The following is a 24,980-nucleotide window of genomic DNA, read 5'->3' as shown; positions in this document are numbered from 1 at the left end:
CTTACCACAGTCTCCTTCCCATACACCTGATGGTGGGCTCTGGGCCGTTTCCACCTTTGGCTGTTGTGAGTGATGCCACTTTTACCAGGGCACACTTCGGCACTCGTTTTTGGCTTTTGTGGGGATATTGCTAGGCGCGGCATGGATGGTCATCTAGTGATTCTGCTTCCCACAGTGGCTGTGTCATTTCACAGTTCCACTGGCATTGTGCAGAATGCCAACTTGTCCAGTCCTGCCCACTAGTGCTTATCTTCTGAGATGAAAATCACCCCTCCAGCTTCACCCACTGGAGTTGGACAGTGACTTCCCTCTTTTTCACACGGCTGTGCCACCAGTTAGCTTCATGTCCTCCTAGGCTGGAGGACTGGATTCCGAGAAACTGGGTGACTGCATGACATAGGACAGGTGCTGTCTCCTGCTCTTCCCGTACCTGCCTTCCTGCTGCCAGGGCTATGGGCTGGGTTTGGAGCTGGCTCTTTTGTGTGTCTGGTGGTCTCCACGTCTTCTCACTCTAGCCCCTGGGACCCATGACAAGAACACATGGCATCTCACTGTCCTCTGACCCAGTGGCTGAGGTAGTTTGAGGTCCTGCAGGGGCACTCTGAAATGACAGCCTTCCAGGGGTCCCACTTGGGAGTTGTGTTTTCCGAGGCTGCCAGTATCAAGAATCACAGTCCAGGTGGCTTAAACAACAGACAGTAACTCTTCCCGGTTTCCAGGCTAAAGTGTGAGATGAAGGTATCCCCAGCGGTGGTTGGTTTCTTTTGAGAACATTCTACCTGGCGGTAGATGGCCATCTCCTTCCTTCCCGTGTCTTCACACGATTGTGCCGCTGTGCGTCCTGTGCCCTAATGCCTTCTTACAATGGCACTAGTCTGTTGTTCCAGCACCCACTCAGATGACCTGACATTACCTCAGTTGCCTTTTTAAAGACCCTGTCTTCAGATACAATCACACTCTGAAGTCCTGAAGTTTAACATTTCAACATAGCAGTCTGAGGAGGGCATAATTTGTCTATAACAGGTGGCTCGAACAGCAAGGTCATGTAATGGCAAGGGAGTGCCTGGGTTGTGTCCCTGGGCTTTGTGGTGATTCTGGGCTCCTGGTGGCTCTCAGAATGACTCACTCCTTCAAGCAAACGCAGAACAGGTGCAATGGGGGAGGGAATAATGGTGGCAGCAAAGAGGGCACTGGGGGCTCTGGGGAGGATGGAGAAGCATGCCCCTGATCAATAATGTATTCCTGGGTACCAGGCAGGAGGGCGTTGCCATGGCAACAGGTCTGCCTGGCAGTTACCTCTCAACGCTGCCTTTCCTTGCTTGGCTTCTCTCTCTCTCTCCCTCTCTCTCTCTCTCTCTCTCTTTCCCTTTCTTTCTTTTTGTTTGAAATTTTCCTCCCCCATCATTTTTCTTCTGTGTTTCCAGAATCTTTCTGTGGAGGGGAGCCTGCCATGCCTGGGCCCACTCCATTGTGTCTATTCAGTGCAGTGAAAATAGAGACCCGGACAGCATTCCCACCGACGCTGTGATTCTGGCTTTTTCCAGAAAGCCCAAAGTGAGGGTTCCTCTCACTGGCCTCCTGACCTCCAGGCCAGTTTACCTCTCTGCACAGGCACACAGGGTGCTGCTTTTTCTCATAGCCTGTCTGGCGACCTCCCCTAGCGGCTGGACTCATATCGGCCTCTCACCACACTGTGCTTTCGGTGGGATCAGAGCGACTCCTTCAAGCAGGGTGCCATTGCATCACTGGCTGCAGCTACTCGCTGGTCCTTCAGTCCTTAGCAGGCAGCTAACCAGAAAGCTGGTGTCCCCCACTATAGTCCAGTAAGCACTGTGTCAGGGCGTCTGTTATTGGGGCCACATTACAAGAGCCCGGGAAAGATTTGTGTGGTTATGGAGAATGGAAGTGGAAAATGGAGTGGAAGGATAGGAGCAGGCTTTCTCCCATGGTGGGAGAGGCTGGGTCTTGGGCCCAACAGCTGCACTAATTGAGACTATTGAATTTTTAAAGTTATATTTACACACTTTAAAATTCACTGCTCCCTTGCTTCACTAGCTGTCGCAACTAATAAGAGATCTGGGCTTATAATCGCCATTTAAAACTTAATGTTATTAGTCGTGTAATTGCTGCTAAGGGTCTTGTCACATCTCTGAGTTGATAAATCCTTCTGTACAAGGATTAGGGAGGTATACCTCTAGGCTAGAGACTGCCATGGGGACTGGAGGGCTGGAGACCAACCTCAGCTGTCTGTGTGGGGTGCTCATTTCTGATAAAGCCTGAGCTGGGAGTTCAGATGCACCCAGGAGCATCTGTAGGCATCCTTGGGGGTCAGGACAGGAAGGGAGGCTGTCAGAGTGAGGCCTGTGGGCCTCAGACAAGCAGCTGCTGGTGGGGAAAAGCCTTATCTCCAGCCAGAGGGCAGCTCCTTCCCTCCTGGTCCCCAGCTCACAGGCTCACACCCTGACAGGTCACAAGCCATGGCAGTATGGCTGTAATCTGATGTCCATGCTGCCGTGCACGTGCGAGCGTGCATAAGATCCCAGCTGCACTGCAAATGGCCTCTGGCTTATCCCTGCCTCTCCCCATAGGAGACCCTTCTCCACACCTGGCCTCTCTAATCCTCTTAAGAAAGTATTTACTACAGGACTGAAAGTTTGAGGTGGTGCAGGAGACACTGGCCAGTGACAGTCATCCCACGTGCCCTGCCCTTCACCACCTCAAGCCTTCAGTCCTGTAGTAAATACTTTTTGTGAGAGTGTCAGCACTGCCTCTGTCAGGCCGCCAGCTGGGAACAGCAGCCCTTGTCCTCCCGTCACCGGCCTCTCCCTGCCTCTTTCCTTACAGTAAAATACACACAATTTACATTTTAACCTTTTTTTTTTTGGTCAGTGCTGGGGTTTGAAACCAGTGCCTTTCACATGCTAACCCTCTGCTGTTGAGCTACACCCTAGCCCTAAACACTTGAAAATACCTAATTCTGTGGTATTTAGTCCAGTGTACTAAATGTACAACCATCTCTGCCTTTTAGTTCCTGGATGCTTTCATCATTCCCCCAAAGGAAACCCCCGCTAGCCGAGTAGCCATTTACCATTCTTAGCTGTTGGCAACCACTGAGCTGTCTCTCTACAGACTTGTCTATTCCGGAAATTTCTTATAAATGGAATCACACGCTCTGTGGCCTTTTGTGTCTTTTTGATTTTGTTTTTCACTTACAGTGTCTGCAAGGTTTAGCCACGTTACAGCGCATATCAGTCCTCCATTCCCCATCAGGACCTCATTTTGTTGTCTGTGTACCACGTGCTGCGTATCCATTCATGAGCCACTGGGCTGTGAAAAGTGCCGTTGTGAACATTTCTTTTCTTTTTTCTTTCTTTCTTTTTTTTTGGGGGGGGTTTCAAGGTAAGGTCTTGCTGGAGCCCAGGCTTACCTAGAATTCACTATGTAGTCACTAGGTAGCATCCTCCTACCTCTGCCTCCCAAGTGCTGGGATTTAAGGTGTGCACCACCACGTCCAGGTGAACTGTTTTTGTGTGTACGAATTTCTGTTTGCGCCCCTGCTTTCAGTTCTTTGGGGTGTATATGCAGGAGTGGAGTGCCTGGGTCACACACAAGGTGACTTGGAGTTTAGTTACTGAAGGATGAGTAGCTCCAGATTGCTGCTGCACACATGCCATCTGTGCTATTTGGAGACAGGGAGCCGACTTCCCCGTGGGGCTCCAGGCTCATGACCGCGGATCACTTCCAGAAAGTCTCTGGTCTCTAGTCCCTGGTCAAGACGGAATAATGGCATGGTTGAACATGCAGGAATCTTGGGATGGCCATCACTGTTCTCCCTGATAGTGGCAGATTCTTGTCACCCCCCCATGCTGCCCCCCACGAAGCCTCACCTCCTAGGGGGCTGACGTGTGTTTCTTTAATGAAGCCAGTGCTCAGAATCTTGTTTCATCTTCCAGAGCCGTAGCCGTTAAAACTCATTCCCTTTCTCTTTCTTTTGATACCAAGCACGATTCCCAACTGTATCACTCTCCTTCCATCCTTCCTGTCCTCAGCTGTCTTTCAACACGTGTACCCTGATGGATGAAATGATGCCACCATGGGGGCCCTTCAAAGGATGCGCAGACTTTGAAGGCAGTTCCAAAAGAAGATGCTTGCAGCTAGTGCATTGTTGGCTATGTAGATAGCTCCCCAGGGGACTGCTGTGAAGGAGATAGCACTCATTTAAATGTATAAATTCTGGTGTGTTCGTTTAGGAGTCAGAAGGCTTTCCAGGCACACAATAAAAAGTTAATATGAATGGCTATTCAATTATGTACACCTTGAGGAAATGCCAGTAAGATTTTCATTTGGGAGTAGATAACCTGGAAGTGTGGTGGGATGGCTGACATGGTTATTGCTTCCCAGCTGCTAGGGGAAGGCCAGCCAGACTCCCATGGTTTAAGAAGTGGCAGCTTCATGTTAAGGGCAGGAGGGCATCTAGGGTAGCTGGCTGGGAAGGGGACCACGTGGGAAACACTGCTGTTCTGTGAGGAGAAGGGAGGCTGGAAAGAAGTATAGGTGGCATTTTGGAGAGTTAAGTTTATTATTATTATTATTTTTAAATGAGAGACAGAGAAGAACGGGGAGGGGGGAGGGAGAGAGAGAGAATTGATACACCAGGGCCTTAGCCATTGCAAATGAACTCCAGACTTGGGCGCCACCTTGTGTGCATGAGTCTGTCCCTTGTGCATCTGGCTTATGTGGGTTCTGGGAAGTCGAATCTGGGTCCTTAGGCTTCGCAGGCAAGTGTCTTAGCCACTAAGCCATCTCTCCAGCCATAAGTTAAAAAAATTTTAAATAGTATATCTCGCCGGGCATGGTGGCACACGCCTTTAATCCCAGCACCCAAGAGGCAGAGGTAGGAGAATTGTCGTGAACTCAAGGCCATCCTCAGACTACATAGTGAATTCCAGGTCAGCCTGAGATAGAGACCCTACCTCAAAAAACTAACTAACTAAGTAAATAAAAATAAAACAAAATAGTATGTCTCTTGCTGTAGCCTGGACTGTCAGGGCCACCCTTTTAGATGACATATCTTGCTTAACCAGTTTCAGAATTATGGCAAAGAAGCTTTGGGAAAAGCACCCAGGCCAATGTGATAGGTATGTTTGACTTAATGGGTGGTAGTGATTCTCTTTTTTGTTTAAAAACACAAAGTCACAAGTGATGAGAATGGTAGGAGAGAGGTCTGCAAGTGGCCTGGGTGGGGGGTGATGGCTAAGAAGTTTCATGTGATTCTTAGGAAATTTCAGAGGCACATGGGAAGCTGGAGACACTGTCCCCGTTTTTCTACCAGACCTGGAAGTGGATGACAAGGTCAGGGGAATTTCAGAGCCCAAAATAGATCCCCTCACCACTCCGTCACCACAGTAACTCACTCCAAGGTTTGAAGACTGTCACCCTCGGGAGAAATAGCTCCTCTGAAAACTATTTCATGTCTTTGTCTCACTTATCCCAGCAGTCTTTTATTTGGGGTCATCTATTGATGGCGTTGACAGCAAAGCAAAGAAGGATGCTGCAGCTCTTTTGAATTTTTTAAAGTTGTGGGTGTGTATTACATATCCATAACCATTTTAGCATCTTTAAGTTTATAGTGCAGTGGCAGCCACTGTGTCCCGGATGTGCAGCCATCACTGCTGTCTACATACAGGATTATCATCACCCCACCAGGCATCAAGCTCCTAAGCAGTAACTCCCATTCATGGCCCCTGTAAGCCCTGAGAGGCCTCTAATGTAATGCTTATGAATTTGCTTATTCAGACTAGTACATATACATGAAATCATATTACATACAGACTGTCTCCTTGGGCCTGGTTTGTTTCACTTAGCATGTTTTCAAGGTTTGTTATATGGTAGCATGTAGCTGAACTTCATCCCTTATTTTTGTTTTCATTTTTTGAGTGTGTGTGTGAGTGTGCATGTGTGTGTGTGTGTGTGTGTGTGCGTGTTGCTGTGGGTGGAATCTGGGGCCTCATGCATGCTAGGCAAGCCCTCTACCAGCTGAGCTGCATTTCCCAGCCCCTTTGTTCCTTTTTATGACCAAAGAGTCTTTCATATAGATATACAACATTGTACTTAGCCACTCGTCTGTTGAGGACACTGAGGTTGTTTTGACCTTTGGCTGTTATGGAACATGGATGCAAACATGTGCAAGTCCCTGTCTTTGATTCTTTGGAGCATATACATCTGGAGGTAAAATTGCCTGGTCATGTAGTAACTCTTTGTTAGGCATTCTGAGCAGCTGGAAGACTTTTCTGCAGTAGCTACATCACTCGGCACTCTTGTAGGCCATGTAGGGAAGCTCTAATTTCTTCACAATCTTGCCAACACTGTTATTTTCTATTTTATTGGTTATAGCCATGCTAGTAGATATGAGGTAGTGTCTTATTGTGGGTTTTATTTGCATTTTCCTAATTACTAGTCATATTCAACGTCTTTTCACACACTTCTTGGACATTTCAAATAACACTTAGTGTCGGGGAGGTGGCTCAGCAGTTAAGGCACTTGCTTGCAAAGCCTAAAAAACACAGGTTGCATTCCCCAGTACCCACATAAAGTCAGATGCACAAAGTGGTACATCCATCTAGAGTTCATTTGCAGTGGCTAGAGGCCCTGGCACACCCATTCTCCCCTTCCTTATCTAATAAATAAATCAAATATTTAAAATAAAATAATACTTATTTATGTATGTGTGTTGGTGTTAGGGCACGCCAGGGTCTCTTGCCAACCGTAAATGGAATATTAGATGCTTGTGCCACTTTTGGGATTAAGCTTTCCATGGTGGCTGAGGAAGTAAACCTGGGCTGGCAGACTTTGCAAGCAAGTGCCTTTAACTGCTGAGCCATCTCCAAAACCCTGCTTCTTGGACAGTTTTATATTTTCTTTTCTATTCAGGCCCATTTGGAAATTTGAATGTTTTTATCTTTAGTAGTTGAGTTTCATAGATTCTTCATGTATTCTGGACATTAAACTCTTGTGAGATATGTTATTTGCAGATATTTTCTCCCATTCTATAGATTTTTTCCACTGGTACTGTCTTATAATGCTCATTTTAAGTACTGATGAGGTCCCATTTGTCTATTTCTATGTAGCCTCAGGGTAACCTTGAACTTACAATGATCCTACCTCTGCCTCCCAAGTGCTGGGATTGAAGGCGTGCACCACCACATCCAGTCCATTTGTCTGTTTCTTTCGTTCCTTGCTTGTGTGTCACATCTACAACTGCTGCCAAGCCCAAGGACATGAAGATTTGCCTTTTGTCATAGGAGTTGTAGGGCTTTAGCTCTGATATTCAGGTCATTGATCCATTTTTTCTTTTTTTTTAATTGACAACTTCCATAATTGTAGACAATATCCCATGGTAATTTCCTCTCTTCCCCCACTTTCCTCTTGGAAGATCCACTCTCCATCATATCCCCTCCCCCTCTCAATGAGTCTCTTTTATTTTGATGTCATCATCTTTTCCTCCTATTATGATGGTCTTGTATAGGTAGTGTCAGGCACTGTGAGGTCATGGATATCTAGGCCATTTTGTGCCTGGAGGAGCACGTTGTAAGGAGTCCTACCTTTTCTTTGGCTCTTATATTTTCCTGCCACCTCTTCTGCAATGGACCCTGAGATTTGGAAGGTGTGATAGAGACATTTCTGTGCTGAGCACTCCTCTATCACTTATTCTCAGCACCATGATGCCTTCTGAGCCATCCCATGGTCACTGCCATCTGAAAAGAGAAGGTTCTCTAACCAAAAGTGAGAGTAGCATTAATATATGGGTATGAACATTAAGAGAAGTGCTTGTTGGGGAGTTTGGTGAGAATAGCATATACATTTAGCCAGATACCAGCAGACGTTACACACCTAGGGCTCATGACTGCCACTGTTGTAGGTTTTTAGTATCAGGGATGTATTCCCTCCCATGAAGCAGGCCTCCAGTCCAATTACAGGGCAGTTGGTTTCCCCCATAACAGACATGCCACTATTGCATCTGTTGGCTCATTTGGCCTAGCTGGCCAAATTTAATGCTTGTAGTATCCACTGTTGAGTATCTTCACTGATGATTTCTCTCTCTCCCATGAACTGCATGCAGCATAGTTTTTTTTCCATTTTTCTGTCACCAGCTTCATTTTTATAAAAAATATTTTATTCATTTGAGAGAGGCAGATATAAAGGGAGAATGAGCACTCCAGGTCCTCCAGCCACTGCAGATGAACTCCAGATGAACACACCACCTATTACATCTGGCTTACATGGGTCCTAGGGAATTGAACCTGGGTTCTTAGGCTTTGCAGGCAAGTTCCTTAACTGCTAAGCTGTCTCTCCAGCCCCTGGCTACATTTAAAAATATATATTTTATTTATAAGAGACAGAGAGAGAGAGAGAGAGAGAGAAAGAGAGAGAGAGAGAGAGAGGGAGAGCGCACCAGGGCCTCTAGCCATAAATTCTAGACACATGCACCACCATTTACATCTGTCTTATTCTGGAGAGTCAAACCTAGGTCCTTAGGCTTTGCAGGCAAGCAATTTAAATGCTAAGCCATCTCTCCAGCCCCAGCTTCATTTTATTTTTTATTTTTATTTTTGCATGTGAAAAATTCTTTGATCCAATGCCATTTGTAAAGAAACTGTACTCATTCAGTGGAACTGGAGACACACACACACACACACACACACACACACACGTATCAGACTCTCAGTTCTTTCTTTTAAAAATTTATTTATTTATTTATTCATTTATTTGCAAGGAGAGAGAGGAAGGGAGGGAGGGGGGAGGGAGGGACACAATGAATAGGCCTCTAGCTGCTGCAAACAAATTCCACATGGCATATGCCACCTTGTGCATCTGGCTTTACATGGATATTGGGTACTGAACGTAGGTAGTTAGGCTTTGCAGGCAAATACCTTAGCTGCTGAACCATCTCCCCAGCCCTGGACTCTCGGTTCTATTCCACTGGTCTTTCTCTCTGTTTGTGCCATAACTGCACTGATTTGATTACCATAGCTCTGTAGTAAATTTTGAAACTGGGAAATGTGAATCTCTTTGATCTGCTCGCAAGTGCATATACATTGAGTACAGTCATCCTTTAATGGACCTTTGCGGACATAGTACTGCTTTTTACTGGGTAGAGGTCCGGCTGTTAGACCTCAAGATACAGGTGTGCTCAGCTTTGTGTCGCTTTCACTGCGACTTTATTTTCTGAAGGGTGTCATGTGTCCTCATCCTGCAGCACTGCATGAGAGGCCCACTTTCTGGGCCACGTCTGCATCAACATTTGGCAGGTCAGCCTTTTGGAGCGTCTCAGTCTTCCTGGTAGATTGTCCCAAAATGACGAATCCAACGCGGCTTTGTCTTTCAATGTCAGTTTGAGTGTCCATATCTGGCTACCAGTGATCTTTCTTCCAGGTACCACACACAGGAGCATCCATATCCAGCCACAGGGCTAGACAGACTTCCTGGAGGAGGAAGCATGGCACTGGGCCTTAGAGGGTGGGCCTAGTAAGGGCCTGCCAGGCCAAGCTAAAGTAAGGTGATTGGAATCAGACAAGGCAGAGACATGGAGCTGGCTTTTCTCAGCATTTGGGGGAAAATAAGTCCAGCCAGATTGCTGGATGTTGACAGGGAAGCTACTAACTGTCCACCTGGGGCAGATCAGGAAGCCACCCAGGGCTCATCTACGGAAGAGTCCTCAGTGTTGCTCTCAACTGGAGCGTGTTCTAGTAGTAACGGGAGACTGTGAGACGTCCTTCTCCAGCTTTTGCCCATGCGCGCGTGCACACACATGCACACACATGCACACACACACACACACACACACACGATGTTCATGGAAACACAGATACCATGTGCATTTCAAGATAGACATGCATGACCACAAACAATCATAGAGGTACTTGGATAGGAATCACATTGAACTAGAAGGCTTAGCATTAAAACACATATTTAATCTATCAAATCTCTCACCCAACAATACCAGCTTGTAAATCCAACTACATACACATGTACTGAGATATCATATACACACTGAGACAGACAGGCACCCAAGTACCCTGACTGAGTCACATTAAGACACACATCTACAAATAATAGACAACCTGGGGCAGGTATATGCATATGCATCTAAGCCAGGCAGTTGCACTGAGATTTACACACACACTGGGGCACACACACACATGTATACACACACACAACCTGAAACTGCTCCCCAGAGACACATACACATGCCTCCCACAGACTCACAATCATATGCTCACACACAGGCACCATCACTGACATACCCACACAGTCACACCCCAGCAGAGACAGGCCCAGGTGTCCCTGACTCAGGCAGGGGCTGCCTTGCAGGCTTACATCAATCAGAAATTTTAGTCACTGTGAACAAATACTTGAGAGAAACAATATAAGAAAAACTTTTTTTTCTTTTGAGGTAGGGTCTCACTCTAGCCCAGGCTGACCTGGAATTCCCTATGTAGTCCCAGGCTGGTCTTGAACTCACAGCGAGCCTCCTACCTCCCAAGTGCGTGGATTAAAGGTGTGCACCACCAATGTACGGCTAAGAAATTCTTTATTTTGCTCATGGCTTCAGAGGTGTCAGTCCATCGCATCATGGTGGCATGGGGAAGAGGCATGCAACAGAGCAGCTCACAACACGGCGGTCAGACACTGAGACTGTACTGTGCTGGCTTTTCTTTCTTTTTTCTTTTTTGCTTTTTTTTGGGGGGAGGGGTTTCAAGGCAGGGTCTCACTTTAGCCCAAGATGACCTGGAACTCACTTTGTAGTCTCAGGGCAGCCTCAAACTAATAGTGATCCTCCTACCTCTGCCTCCTGAGTGCTGGAATTAAAAGCATGTGTCGTCACGCCTTGCTCTAGCTTTTCATTCTTATCGTTTGACTCCATGCGCACCCCCAGCCTATGGGACAGTTCATGCCCATCTGCAGGGTAGGTCTTTTCCCCTCAGTTCCCTCTGGAAACACCCTTACAGACATACCCAGAGGTAGATATCACTAATCTCAAGGCACTTATCAAGTGGACAGTGGAGATTACAGGGCTCCTTATGTATCCTCGCCCAGCTCACTTGGACGACTTACTTCTCCATGGCTGCCACCAGCCCTGTGTCATCCTGGGTCTCATTCGTGGATAGGACCTCAGGTGCAGTTGTACTGGGGTTTCTACAGCTCTGATAGGTTCACTCAGCTTCCGTTTAAACATTTCAGACATTGCATCGTGACTGCAAGTCCCTTGTTATCAAAACATTCGCTGTCTATGCTGGGAAAAGGAGTATGCGTGCAGAGATGAGACTGACCCTTAGCTGACACTGGTTGAGGGCTTCTGGGTCACTCAGTCCAGCTAATGTCCCCTCCCTGCCAGCAGCCTTTGGCCAAGGGGTCAGTAGACCCCTGTCATTATGTGGAGGATCTATTCTGGCCTGTACAAAGCAGCATGCTGGACATGGCACAGCAGACCTCTCAGGAGGGGGGTTGTGGCTGGTGGGAGAGGAGAGCATGACTTGGCTGCTCGTCTGGGATGGCATGAGTGCCCCTCCAGGCCTGCCAGCTGTCACGTCAGCCATTTTGTATTGGCGCCTGCTGTCCTCTGTCAATGTGACCCACATTAGGGCAGGCTGACAAGTCCCCCTCTCACACACAAACATTCCTCCAGTGGACGCCTGCTCCTGTTTCCCCCCGAGTCAGCTCCCTGGGCTGGGAAAAGAGCTGTATGTGTCTACAGAAGGCTTTGGGAGATGGCTGCTGTGGCCGCCTGGAGAAAAGTCAAAGAAGCCTGGCTTTTATTGAGCTGAGCTCCTGTGGGATGAAACAGCAGGGACAGTGGTGGGAACGGCTACTCTATGGGTCCTCCCCCCCCCCCCCCCACTCTCCAGGCATCAGAAAGGGTCATGCGAATGCCTGCCCAGCTTCCTCGGAGCCACACAGCTTCATGTTCTTTAATGTGGGCTAAATCTGGACTCTCCGATTAAACCCTCCACCCTGCTCCTCTGGAGGCGGGGCTGCCTCGGCACGGGTAGGTTTCTGCCCCCTCCCCGTGCGTGCTGAGTTTCAACTCCGAATCCTAGAGCCAACGCCTCTCCTCCCTCTGGTGTTCCCTTCTCCACCATCTTCCCCCCAGTGCGGATATTGCTAGTCCTGCTCATTGTAGGCAAGAGAAATGGCTTGCCAGCAGCCCTGCGAAGAAGCTGGGCTTGAGGCAAGATGTGGGGCTGGAGGAGCCAGAGCCAGGGGCTGGGCCGGTATGCTCCGCGGGGTGGGCGAAGGGACAGGCCGAGACGAGCCTGCCCCAGAGGGACGACTGCACCCTCTTCTCTGTGCTGCTCCGGGCACCATACCCCATGTAAAATCTCCCTGTCATTTATGTCCTTTCCAGAAAATTAAAAAATACAAATAAACACACAGGGAAAAATGCAAACAATCCACGCCATTCTATTTTCGTCATCGATCTGTTTTTTTCAATTTTTTTAATCTTCCATTTTATTAAAATGTTACCCTATATTGTTTCATCATTGTACTTTGTTGCTTATGATAGCAAGAGCTTGAGAGTTTTTGTCTTTTTTTTTTTTTTTTTTTTTTTTTAGTATTTGCCATATGCATCAGACATCGTCATTCATTGCATCCTTGTAATGTAATATGATACTGTTTATCTCAGTTATATAAGTAAGGACACTGAGGCCCAGAAAGGTTAAGTACCTTTCCCATGGTTATGTAGCCAATAAAAGGCAGAATCAAAAAAGAAAAGTCAGAATCAAATTTTGCACCCAGGTCCTCTGGCCTCAGAAATCATAATTTTTGTATCTATTGTCTGTCCAACCTATGGTCAGGAATAGTTTGCCTATCACTTTTTCTAGTGTTAACAGCTCCACTATTTTCAGGTTTTTTTTTTTTTTTAAATCAATACATTTAGCCCTCCACTGTAGATCCAAGTAAAACTCAAAACAAATTTATGTGTGTGTGAAACATTTATGGAATTTTTTCTTGCCATTATCCTCTAAACACTACAGTGTAATACTGATTTACATATCATTTACATTGTACCAGGAATTGTAAGTACTCTAGAGATATTTAAAGCCCAGGGGAGAACTGCGTAGGTTCTACGCAGAAACATCATCTTATACAGGCAACCTGAGATCCATTGGTGTTGGCACCCTCTGGGCATCCTGGAAAATTGCTCCCACAGATTCTGAGGGTGTCAGCACTCTGGTGAACCCTGTATGACATAAATATTCTCATCAGTTTTGATTTTTTTTTTAATTCAAGGCACACTTCCAAAAATGGGACTTACACAACAAAGGCCATAAGCAATTTTAAGAGTTTAAAAAATATTTAATTTTTATTTATTTATTTGAGAGAGGGAAAGCGGGAGAGAGAGAGAGAGAGGGAGCACAAATGGGTGTGCCGGGCTTCCAGCCACTGCAAATGAACTCCAGATGCATGCACCACCTTGTGCATCTGGCTTATGTGGGTACTGGGGAATTGAACCAAGGTCCTTTGGCTTTTCAGGCAAGCACCTTAACTGCTAAGCCATCTCTCCAGCCAAATTTTAAGATTTTTATGTGTTCTTCTAGAGTTCCCTCCAAAAGACTTGCAGCAGCCCATTCCCCCAAGAGGGTAGCAGAGGGTTTCAGACTTTGGGGAAATGTGACCTGCTGCAGCTTGCCCTCAGAGGGGAAGTAGAAGGATAGAAAGAATAGAAGTTGGTTCTTGAGGGGCCATTACAGGGACTGGGGATGTTTAGCCAGCAGATAGTAGAAGTTGTAAGGTGGTTGTCACAGTCATAGCTAAAGTGTGATGGACTGTCAGGTGAAAGAGATAGGTCTGTCCCAAACCCTTAGAAAGAAGTGGACCAGTGGTCTAAAGCTGAAAAAAAGCCATTGCCAGTCACGGACAGGACTGGTGTTGACTAAGTGGAACACTCCCAGCTGCACCCTTGGCTTCGGTTTATGCGGGGTTTGCCTCTGGCCCAGGGCCAGCCCCACCACCACATAGAGCCTCCCCCACAAAACATTACATCTCTGAATTACAACTGGGGGGTCTGCTGTCCCCGCTGCCCCCACCTTGGGGAGCCTGGCCCAGCCTGGTACTTCTCCCCATCGATCCCCTCAGAGCCTGAGGAGCACAGCCTGGCTTGTGTCACCGGCCACACAACTCCTCCATTATGCATGAGGGGGACCCGGCGGTGAGCGAGCGAGCAAGCCTGGCTGAGGGAGGGGATGAGCGGTTATTAAGAAACAAGTTATTGTGTGGCGTTCCATTCATGGCACTCTCAGAGGACATGGTGGGCTTGAGATAATAAAGCCCTGTTGATGCCACGTAGGGCGGGGAGGTGACAAGTGGGGACTGGCAAGAAGCAGGGCACACCAGGAATGAGTTTGATTCTTCCTAAGGCAAGGGCTGCCGTGTTTGCTCTGAGTCCAGCGCCCAGGGGAGAGAATCTAGCTAGGGTCTTGGAATGGTCTGGCGCCTGAGAAACAGCAGCTTTCCATCCCCCTCTATCCTCATGGAGGGCATCTGAGGAGACACAGGATGAACCACAGAGAGGTGGGATGGTAAGTGTCCCCTGCCCCTTGGCCTGCTGTCTACCCCTTCCTTCTCTGCTCTAACCTTCCTAGCCTCTGGTGCACTAAGGACTAGGACACCCTAGGCCAGGAGTGGGCTGGGCTTAGTCAAGGCTGGGGGTATGGAGCCCACAGGCTTGAAGTAACTTGCCCATAGGAATGCAGCCAATAAAAGGCAGAGAGCCATATTAGAGGTCTTCTATCCTCAGCAAGCTGTAACTTTAAATACTTATTTAAGAGAGAGAGAGAGAGAGAGAGAGAGAATGAATGGGCACACCAGGGCCTCTAGCCACTGCAAACGAACTCCACATGCCTGCACCACCTTGTGCATCTGGCTTCTGTGGGTACTAAGGAATCGAACCTGAGTCCTTAGACTTCATAGGCAAGCATCTTAACCTCTAGGCCATCTCTCCAGCCCCCAACAAGCTATAATTTTAGGAGGAACAGGCAAGGGACGAGTGTCCAAAGCCTTAGCATAGGTGGTCGGGTGAGCCTGGTTCTGCAAACAAGGGCAGCCTGGGCAACAGAGAAGCCGGAAGACATGCTGACAGAGGCCAGATTTGGAATTACACTTCCAGTAACAAGCCTGCGTTGGTTCTGTGGTTAGACCTGTCCAGGCTAAGCCTCTCTGTTTCTGTCCTGCCTTTTGCTCTGGGGTTCTCCAGCCCAAGCCCAAGTCTCCTTGCAGCCAAGGCTGTCTGGCGCAGTCTTGGCACCTCTGGATGTCATAGCAAGGATATGAAGGTGCTAGCTGGGAGGAAGTGATAATCGTCCATTTTGCCAGTTGGCTTCTGGGGAAGAACCCTGATTCTGGGGAACATTGGTCAGTTCTAAGCCAGAACAGGTGAAGCTAGAACCCATTCAGGCCAGATTCAGCTGGCTCTGTTAGGATCTGAGGGTCCTCGCTTGGTCCTTGTCCTTTGGGTGAGGTTCTTGCCTGGTTTGGGAGTTAGGGAGGCGCTCCTTCCAGGACAGCTCTGTCTAAGAGAGGGTGTGCTGGTTTGGTTGTGGCTGGGAGGAAACAAGGGGTCTGTTAGAGGGGACAGTGTGTCCTGCCCTCGTGGATGCAAGGCTCTTTGAACCCAGCAACTGAAGCTTCATTTGGGATGAAGACTCAGTGACCCTGTTTAGCTCAGGAAGGCTGCATTAGGGCCGAAATGGGCAAATCCCAGGCTATTGGAAGAGCATGCCATCCCTGGCTGAGACCAGAGGGCTCAACCTCTTCCAAGATAGGCCAGCCCTTCCCCCAGGACAGGGTTGGGAACTGGGAACATTTCAAGGTGCCCTCACCTTGGTGCATAAAGCAGAGCACGATGCTCTGTGTGGCTACACAGGAGTGCAGTCTCTTCTGGGCCCCCTCTGACGCAACGAATTGTGCGTCCAGCCCCTCCCACAGCTGAGGAAGCATCTGCTGGTCCTGGGAGCACTGTTTCTGGGCTTTCTGGGCCAGGCTGCTTGCTCTTCTGACTAGAGAGGATACAGGCGGGGGGAGAGCTAGACCAGGCATGCTTAGCCAATTCACAGCAGCCTGGCAGGCACTTGGCCTGGAGGAGTGATGTGACTTCCACCAAACCTTGAGGCAGGATGCAGAGCAGACTACTGGCTTTGCCATACACTTGTCAGCTGTGTGAGAAGTTACTGGAAGGTTCAGGAACCTAGACAAGGCTTTCTACATAGAGACTAGAATGGGTCAAGGTGTTAGTCAGTCCCCTATTGAGGAATACTGGAAAGAATTAGTGAGCTGACCTTGCCCTGATGACACACCATCAACTGATGGCCACTGTTCAGGTGGCTGACTCAGTGACAGGCCCTTTCCTGAGCACAGCCTCTCAACAACCTGCACTGTCCCCACCTCAGGCTCAAGGATACAGACCCAAAGAGGTTAGCATGCTGTCCGGTGTTACAATCAGTGACTACGTCTGGTCCCCCTACCCAGGCCCAAGAACTGACTCTTGGAAACTTTATTCTATACCACCTTCTAAAAGAAGGTGACAGTGGATTATGACTATTTTGGTGGCCATGAGAAGGGCTAGTCCAGAAGTAAGGAAATACTTCCTGCCACTGAGGGCACCGTATGGAATGTTCTTCATCAGAAAGCACTGGGTGCCTACCGTCCAGGAGGAGCTCTGTGGCAGGCTGGACTCTGGATGGATAACCTGGGCCTTGTGACAACTCTGTTTTCCTGGACCTTGGACCAGCAGTTGGTTGCCCTTGAGAGATACTGGACTGTAGTCAGTATGCACAGGACACAGCCAGCCATCTCAAGTGGCTTTTGGGCATACTAAGAACCTGGTGGAATGTGGGGGGAGACCCACGAAGCTAGAGAACACAGCCCAAGCTTCATGGATGTTTCTCTACCCTTAATTGGGGTGCTTGTCACCCAAAAAGAACCCTCAGCTCCTGTCTCGCCTCTGTTCCAGAGCCTGGTGTGCTCTGTTCTGTAAGGACCCAGTGCTTACAGTCTTGTGTGCTAGGGACAGCTGCTGAGGAAGGAGAGGCTTCAGAGGACCCAGGAGCCATCTGGGTAGGGCCGAGGCAGCTCTGTCGCTGACTTTTTATTTTCTGCGGAGTGATCTGCAGGATGGGGTGGCGTCTTCCTCTTCCCTTGAGGAGCTGCGGTAAGGAGCAGGACCACCTACACCCTGGGGGTCACAAAGTGGCTGGCCCTGTCCAGTTCCACCCCCAGCTAGGTGACCTCCTTTCTCCTCAGTTGTCAGCTGTGACATTAGTAGTACCTGCCTTTTGGAGTTTTTCGTAATCAGCAGTGATCCATGAAATCAGTAGCGCAGGAGGAAGGAGGAGACCCCGTGTCCAGCTGCTGTGGTGGTCACCTCCATGTCGCTGGGACCAAACTGCTGATCAAAAGCAGCTGATGGGAGGAAAGGGCTTAGTCTGGCTTACAGTCTCAAGGGGAAGTTTTATGATGCCAGGGGAAGAGATGGGGGCATCACCATCTTGCCACCACAGCTGGCAGAAAGCAGTAAGAGAGTGAGTTGAGCTCTGGCAAGGGGGAAACGGGGCTATAACACCTCAAAGACCTGACCCCTTCCGGTAACACACTTCCTCCAGCAAGGCTCCACCTCCCAAATTGCTTCCACTGGAGTCCAAGCATTGAAAACACACAAATTTAAAGGGGACATCTGATCCAAACCACCATAGGCACTCAGCCGTCAGCCTCCTTGAGCTGGAGTACGGGTCTTATGTAGGGGTGCTTTTGTGTGCCAGTGTGTGCCCCAACTCAGCCTGGCTCAGGCCTTTAATTCCAGCACCACCAACCCCTCTGCTTCCTACAGCACGCTGTAATTGTAGGAGGTGGTGGCAAGCCACGTGCCCACTGCCAGTTCTGCTGCCCAGGCTGCCTTTGGCCCAGTTTGGTGAATCTGGTGGTGAGCCCTCTTCTCGTTGAATCTAGTTTCTAACTTCCCGTGTCTTCCTCACAGCGCAGCAGTAACCCAGCTGTGTGGGGCCTGGCTTCATCTCACTCCCCCTCTGCACTGAGACAGGCTCCTGGGGCCTGCCTCCAGCTCCTATGCCTCCAGCCCTCCATTCTGGGTCTTCCCCTTCCCCTCCCCAGCTCCCGGCTCCTGTCCTGCCCCACCACCTGCCTTTCCCAGACATCACCCTCCTGCCTGGTCTGAACCTCATCTCAGCGTGTTTTCAGACACTCGGACACACTTTGCATCCCTCAAAGGAAATTCTCTTGTCTTTAAAAAATACTTGCGGGCCCACGTTTGCATGTTGGTGTGAATCCAGCACGGTCTGGTACATTTCTGGTACGGACACAATGTACTTTTCCTGGTAAAGGAAAGTTAAAAGAGGCCCCAGGATGGAACCAGCCCCACATTTGTCACGGCTTCTGAAGTGACTAGGCGGGGTAAGGTCAGAGGGAGAGCCCCCAGTGCTTCCCACTGTCTGCAGTCACTGCTCCATTCTTTTGACAGGTATTCTCATTTAGTCCCTTCTGATGTGGCACCCGATGACATGGACGTCACAACCTCCATTTTGTAGATGGAGAATCAGAACGGTTAAGTGGGTCTGTATTTTCTCTAGAACCACTGTGCCTTTGGAAGGGGGTGACTAGAAGGTGTTGATATCAACACATGTTACACAGGAGCTGGGTTTCGGAGTGAGCAAGCTTACACCCCCTGTCTGTGGTGCTGCCTCCTTACTCCCTCCCCTTTCATGCTGCAGGCCTTTTTCCAGAATAGTCTGAAGGGAAGACACAACCTTCAAGGTCCCTTGTCCGCCTCCAGGTTAGACCTGGAGAGGAAAGAAAGACTGCCAGCTGTTCAGAAACTGTGTGTGCTGGAGGAAGAGGAAGAGCAGGGCTGGGAATCTGGAGGTGGTAAAGGTTAAGGTGTTTCTTTAAAAATGAAACAAGACACAGACTATGAGGGAACATTCTCCAAAATGCTGACAGACGTCAGGAGGGTATAGGGCCAGTCCAGGGAGTGACCCTAATGGGGCCTTTGTCTCAATCTAAATTCTGGGGTTGATAGGAGAAGTGGAAGAAGAGTTCTGAAGTTGTATTAGAAGCAACATAGCATTGCCTGATACTACACAGCCTTGAGGTCAATTAGCTTCCTTCCTAAGCCTTTGAGATCTGCCTCTTATGTGTGTGGTGGCTCATGCCTGTAATCTGGTTGGTGAGGCAAAAGGATCGCTTCAAGTTCTAGGCTAGCCAGGGCTACTTTGTGAATTCAGAGCTAGTCAAGGCTACATAGTACAGGGAGACTATGTCTTAAAACAACACAAAACCAAACCAATAAACAAAATCTGCCTCTTAAGGGCTCACTATACTAGTATGTGACCCTCTTGCCCAAATTAAGGGCTTTTAAATTTGTTTTTAGCTTTTAAAGCTTTTTTACTTCATTTGCAAGGAGAGAGAGAGGGAGAGAATGGGCATGGCAGGGCCTCTAGCCACTTATAAATGAACTTCAGATGCATGTGCCACTTTGTGCATCTGGCTGTATGTGGGTACAGAGGAATCAAACCTGGGTTGTTAGGCTTTTCAGGCAAGCACCTTAGCCATTGAGCCATCTCTCCAGTCCTTTGTTTTCTTAATTTGGTTTTTAAAGGTAACTTTTTGTGTGTGGTGGTAGGACATCTCACATGCTAAGCACACACTCATTCACAGAGCTGTATCTCAAGCCTTTGTCTTAACTTTCCATATCAATTGTAATATTGAAGTATAGCTTACAGTCAGTAAAACGTATTTATGTTAAGAGTACAGCCATCAAGTGGGTTTTGATTCCTAAGTCACCAGTACCAATGAAGATAGGGTATGTCTTCATCGCCCTCGAAATTCTCCATCTCATTTGCTGTCAGTCCTCTGTCTACCAGTCAATCCTTCTTCCATCAGTCAATCCCACTTCCGTCAGCCCTGGTCCTGGGCAACCTCTGATGGCTCTCTGTCACCGTAGATTTGGTTTTCCATATAAATAGAATCATGTAGTACGCAGTATACGATATATTTTCTTTGAGTTACTTCGAGGGTTTGATAAGCCTCGAGGGAGAATAGTAGCTATTTGAGGTACACAGATCACCATGGTCCCTACAAGCAGATTCCCCCACCGCTGCAGCAGGAAAAAGAGCCTTCCTTTCCTTCCTTTCAGCAATGAACCTAGGGAAACATCAGGGAAGGGGATTTGGTCTTTGGCTGAGAGATTCAAAGTGAGGAGTAGGACTCTGTCCTCCAAGCCTGGCATTGCCATGGCCATGCTGACAGCAGCAGTGGGAGATGCAGGGCAGCACTGTGACCCACAGCCCAAGGAGTTCCCTTCCCCCTCCCCCAGGGACATCCTCTCCAGGCATACCCTTGATTATGTTGCAGAAAAGAATTTCAAGACAAGTCAGAATGAGACAAAGTGACTTTATTAAGTATTTAAACAGTCTGTGTAGAAAAAGTACTCACTCCTGGGGCACAGATGTGGGCTTCTCATGAGAGTCATACTTAGGCATCTTTACAATGGCTAGATATATGATTCTATGGCTGAGTTACAGTGCTCAGAGAACAGAATTCACAAGAAGGCTTAAAGATTAAGCAAAATTTGAAACTTAAGTTAACAACATGTATAAGGGCTGGAGAGATGGCTTAGTGGTTAAGGAAATTGCCTGCAAAACCTAAGGACCCAGGTTCAATTCCCTAGTACCCATGTAAAGCCAGATGCACTAGGTGGCCCATGCATCTGGAATTCGTTTGCAGTGTCTAGACGCCCTGGCACACCTATTTTCTCTCTCTCTGTCTCTCTTTCAAATAAATAAATGATAAGATATTTAAAAACACATATGAGCTAGTTTACTTATTTTTATTATCTTAAAGAATTTCCTGTTGTAAATGATATTGTAAGGTGTTTTATGAAGTTCATTGTTTAGAATTGGAGATGAGAGAGGAGTTCTACACAGTTCAAATCAAGGCCACAAACATTCTGGTCCCATGTAAGCCTTGTCTGTTGTTTTTAACAGCCTTGTTTAAGATGTCTCTTGGAAGAGAGATTCTGATTCTGGTGCAATCTTAGTTTTATCGATTGTTCTGAAGTTTGTGACTCAACCGGATTCCAGAGTAAAGGACTTCTTTCCCTTCTCACGTCCTCTTGGTTTCCCCCGTCTTTTCATGCTGCCTTACCCCCAAATTGAAGCTTTTCCTATTAGACATTGATTCTCCATTCTCCCTTCCAGCCCCTAGTAAACACCATTCTTCATTCTGTCTTGATGACTTGCGCTACATTAAGACACCAGGTAAATGGAATCACACAGTATTTTTCTTCCTATGTCTGTCTGACTTCACTTAGTATAATGCTGTTGAGCTTCAGGTATCAGGGTGGCCTTTCTTTTCTTTTTTGAATATGCATTTATTTATTTCCAAGGGGAAAGAGAGACAGAGAAAGAAAGACAAAAAGAGTGAGAGAGGGCTGGAAGGATGGCTTATCAGTTAAGGTGTTTGCCTGTAAAGCCAAAGGACCCAGGTTTCCCCAGGACCCACGTTAGCCAGATGCACAAGAGGGCGCATACATCTGGAGTTCGTTTGCAGTGGAGTCACGTGCCACTTTATGCATCTGGCTTTACGTCTGTCCTGGGGAATTGAACCCAGCTTCTTAGGCTTTGTAGGCAAGTACCTTAACTGCTGAGCCATCTTTCCAGCCTGGGGCTCCTTTCTTTCTATCTATCTATTTTTCTTTCTCTCTTTCTTTCTTTTTGAGAGTGACAGAGAGAGAAAGAGGCAGATAGAGTGAGAGAGGGAAAGAGAGAGAATGGGTGCGCCAGGGCCTCCAGCCACTGCAAACAAACTCCAGACGCGTGCGCCCCCTTGTGCATCTGGCTAACGTGGGTCCTGGGGAATCGAGCCTTCAACCGGGGTCCTTTGGCTTCACAGGCAAGCGCTTAACCACTAAGCCATTTCTCCAGCCCTGGGGCTCCTTTCTTAAGGCTGAATGATATCCCATTGCACATATGTGTTACTTAGCTTCCTTGCCACTCTACAAATTCCCTGAGGACAGCACGTTGAGGAAGGATTTTTTTTTTCTTACATTTTCGGAGCTTTCAGTGCAGAATAGTAGGGAGGGTGTGGTAGAGCAGAGCAGCTAGCAATTATCACCGTAGTCAGGGAGCCCGGCGTGAGGAGGGGAAGGGACCAGGTGGCAGTATCCTCTTCAAAAGCATGCCCCCAGTGACATAGTATCTCCAGCCAGGCCCACCTCTAAGTTTCCATCACCATTCAAAAATAGTGTTACCAGACCAGATGTTCACCACCTGAGCCTATGGGAGACATTTCACATTCAAACCAGAACAATGTGCCTGCCACATTTCATTGATTGGCTGTTGGTTGATAGCCATTTGAGTTGCTTCTGCATTTTGGCCATGGTACTAATGCTGCCGTCGTGGACATTGGCATAATCTTAGCTAGTCAGGCCATTATTTCCTTCAGCGCACACCACCCTCTTAGCAACCCCTGCTTCAGCCTGCCGACACACGGGGATCCGTGCTGGGCATTCCTGTCTCTGGCCTGCTACCCTCTAACTTGGCGCCTGCGGCAAATACATCAGCCTTTATTGGCTACTAGGGGGTCCAGGTTTCCTAGGCAAGGGAATTTTGAATTCCTTTCTGTAGAAATTTTCTTTTCGGTGTGTCTCAGTTTCTCTTGGTCGCCAGCTGACTTCTGGAGGTTGCTTGAAATAAGCCTTTAAATGCAGGATTACAACAGAACATCAAGGAAAGAAATGGAAGTAAATTTCATCAAGCTTGCTCGTTTTTGGTCTGGGGTCCTGGTTTGTGTTAGCTCTGTTCTCAAATGTGGTCTTCATACATGGCCCGCCTGTGTGATACAGTCAGAGCTAGGAGTTAAGGGTAGAGGATCTGAGGAGAGTCTCAGAACTTGAGCTCATTCTAGCCAGGATTCGTCCTCTACACCACCTGAGAATCTCCCTGAAACTTAAAAAGGCAAGTGAACCAGGGAAATTTCCTTGGCCTTGCCTTTTACAATGAAATCCAGGCCTGGAGTTCCCTCTGATTTGAAAAGAAAAATCTTTGAGGATTCCTTGCCCTAGCTCTGATAAAATACAGAACTAGAATTAAGGGTTTGATTTGTTTCATGAAAGCGGGGAGAACATTCTAATGAGCCCCTGTATACCCACCACACAGCATCAACGGCCCCTGCTTGGCCTATCGTGTTCCATCTCTTAGACTCTCTTTGATATGGGGTACTGGTTTGTGTGACAGCAGTTGGTATTTTCTGGATGAGGACATGGGATGGGCAGATCCGGGTATTCTAGAGCAGAATTCTTCCCAGCAGGAAGAGCATTATAGCCACGGGTTGCGATTCTTCTGCCAGTGCGTTACACATCTGCTTCCTAAACACTGTCTGGAGGCAGGTGAGGGGCAGATCTGCTGAGAGGCCTGGTGGGGTGGTTCTCAGAGAGCCTTGCCCTTTCTAGAGCATTTTCTTCCTGTAGGTGGGTTTGATTAAAGAGTCGTCTTGGTGGAAAGAGACGAGTTCACATGAAGATAGCTTTCCACTTAGTGGGGGACTCTGGCTAAGCTGAATTGGCCTAGGGCAGAAACACACAAAAGTGGGACACAAGTATTTGGCCCCTTCAACTAGGTTCAACAAGCATGTTAAATTTATGTATGTTATTTTGTGTACATGTATGTATGCCTGTTCTTGTGGTGGGGGAACATGTATCGTGGTAGTGGTGGTGGTGTGTGTCTGTAGGTCAAAGGACAACTATGGATGTTGGTCCTTGCCTTCTTGAAGCAAGGTCTCTCATTCAACACTCTGTTCACCAAGCTAGCTAGCCTGAAACCTTTCTGGAAATTCTCCTATGTCCGTCTCCCATCTTACCATAAGCATGCTGGAATTACAGATTCTCACTACAATGTCCAGATTTGGGTTGGTTGCTTGTTTTAAAGGTAGGGTCTCACTCTAGCCTGGGCTGACCTGGAACACACTCTGTAGGCCCAGGCTGGCCTTGAAGTCACAGTGATCCGCCTACCTTTGCCTTCCAAGTGCTGGAAGTAAAGGCACCACCACACCTGACCAATGTCCTCAGGATCCAAACTCAGGTATTTAATACTTTATTCACTTAATTGGTTTTTTGAGGTAGGGTCTCACTCCAGGCCAGGCTGACCTGGAATTCATTATGTAGTTTCAGGATGACCTCAAACTCACTGTGATCCCCTACCTCTGCTTCCCAAGGGCTGGGATTAAAGGTATGTACCTCCACTCCTGGCGATTTACTTACTTATATTTTTAAAAACCTTTATATTTATTTATTAGAGAGAAAGAGCCAGATAGAATGAGTGTGCCAAGGCCTTCAGCCACTGCAAATGAACTCCAGACTCATGCACCACCTTATGCATCTGGCTTACATGGGTACTGGGGAATGGAACCTGGATCCTTAGGCTTTGCAGGCAAACACCTTATCTGCTAAGCCATCTCTTTAGCCCTGTTTATTTATTTTTAAGGCAGAGTCTCTCTGGGTGCTCAGGTTGGCTTCAGACCCCTGCTTTAGCCTCCCAACTGTCAGGCTTCCCCGTGTAAGCCATCACACCCATGTGGATTATCATATCTACGGTGTGCCAGGTACTGAAAACAAACTGAGAACACAGGTTGGTGTCTGTTGTCAGAAAGTTTGTGGTCCACAGAATTAAAAGCTAACAATGACTGGCGCTTTTTGTGTGGCAAAGAAATTTCCGAACATCTGTCTACTGCTTCATTTACTCGTCCTCCCCACATAACAATCTATAGGACACAGAGGTCACAGAGCTGGCTCAGGGGCTGTCAGCATCCTGCAGAGCTAATGAGCATGACTTCATGCTACCCATAGCCCGTGTAGGATGAGGAGTGCAGGGAAAGTCAAGGAACAGAGAGTAAAGGTGACAGAGGCTGTCTTA

The 24,980-nt window shown here is 47.9% G+C and overlaps 1 protein-coding gene across 8 annotated transcripts in view; it reads left to right on the top strand.

The window, feature by feature from the left end:
* Window positions 1-24,980, top strand: part of Nfasc (neurofascin) — a 200,245-nt gene that overhangs the window by 29,335 nt on the left and 145,930 nt on the right. For 7 of the 8 annotated variants that reach the window (XM_045150386.1, XM_045150394.1, XM_045150409.1 and 4 more), the window contains exon 1: window positions 14,564-14,582. The exons of the other annotated variant lie outside the window; for it this stretch is intronic. The gene's annotated coding sequence lies outside the window, so the exon portion shown is untranslated. Of the gene's footprint in view, window positions 1-14,563; window positions 14,583-24,980 lie in introns of those variants that run through there. 8 annotated transcript variants of the gene reach the window in all.

This window comes from Jaculus jaculus, chromosome 1 (genome assembly GCF_020740685.1).
Source record: "Jaculus jaculus isolate mJacJac1 chromosome 1, mJacJac1.mat.Y.cur, whole genome shotgun sequence".
In the NCBI taxonomy this organism is placed as follows: domain Eukaryota; kingdom Metazoa; phylum Chordata; class Mammalia; order Rodentia; family Dipodidae; genus Jaculus; species Jaculus jaculus.
This window is presented reverse-complemented; position numbering and strand designations above follow the sequence as displayed.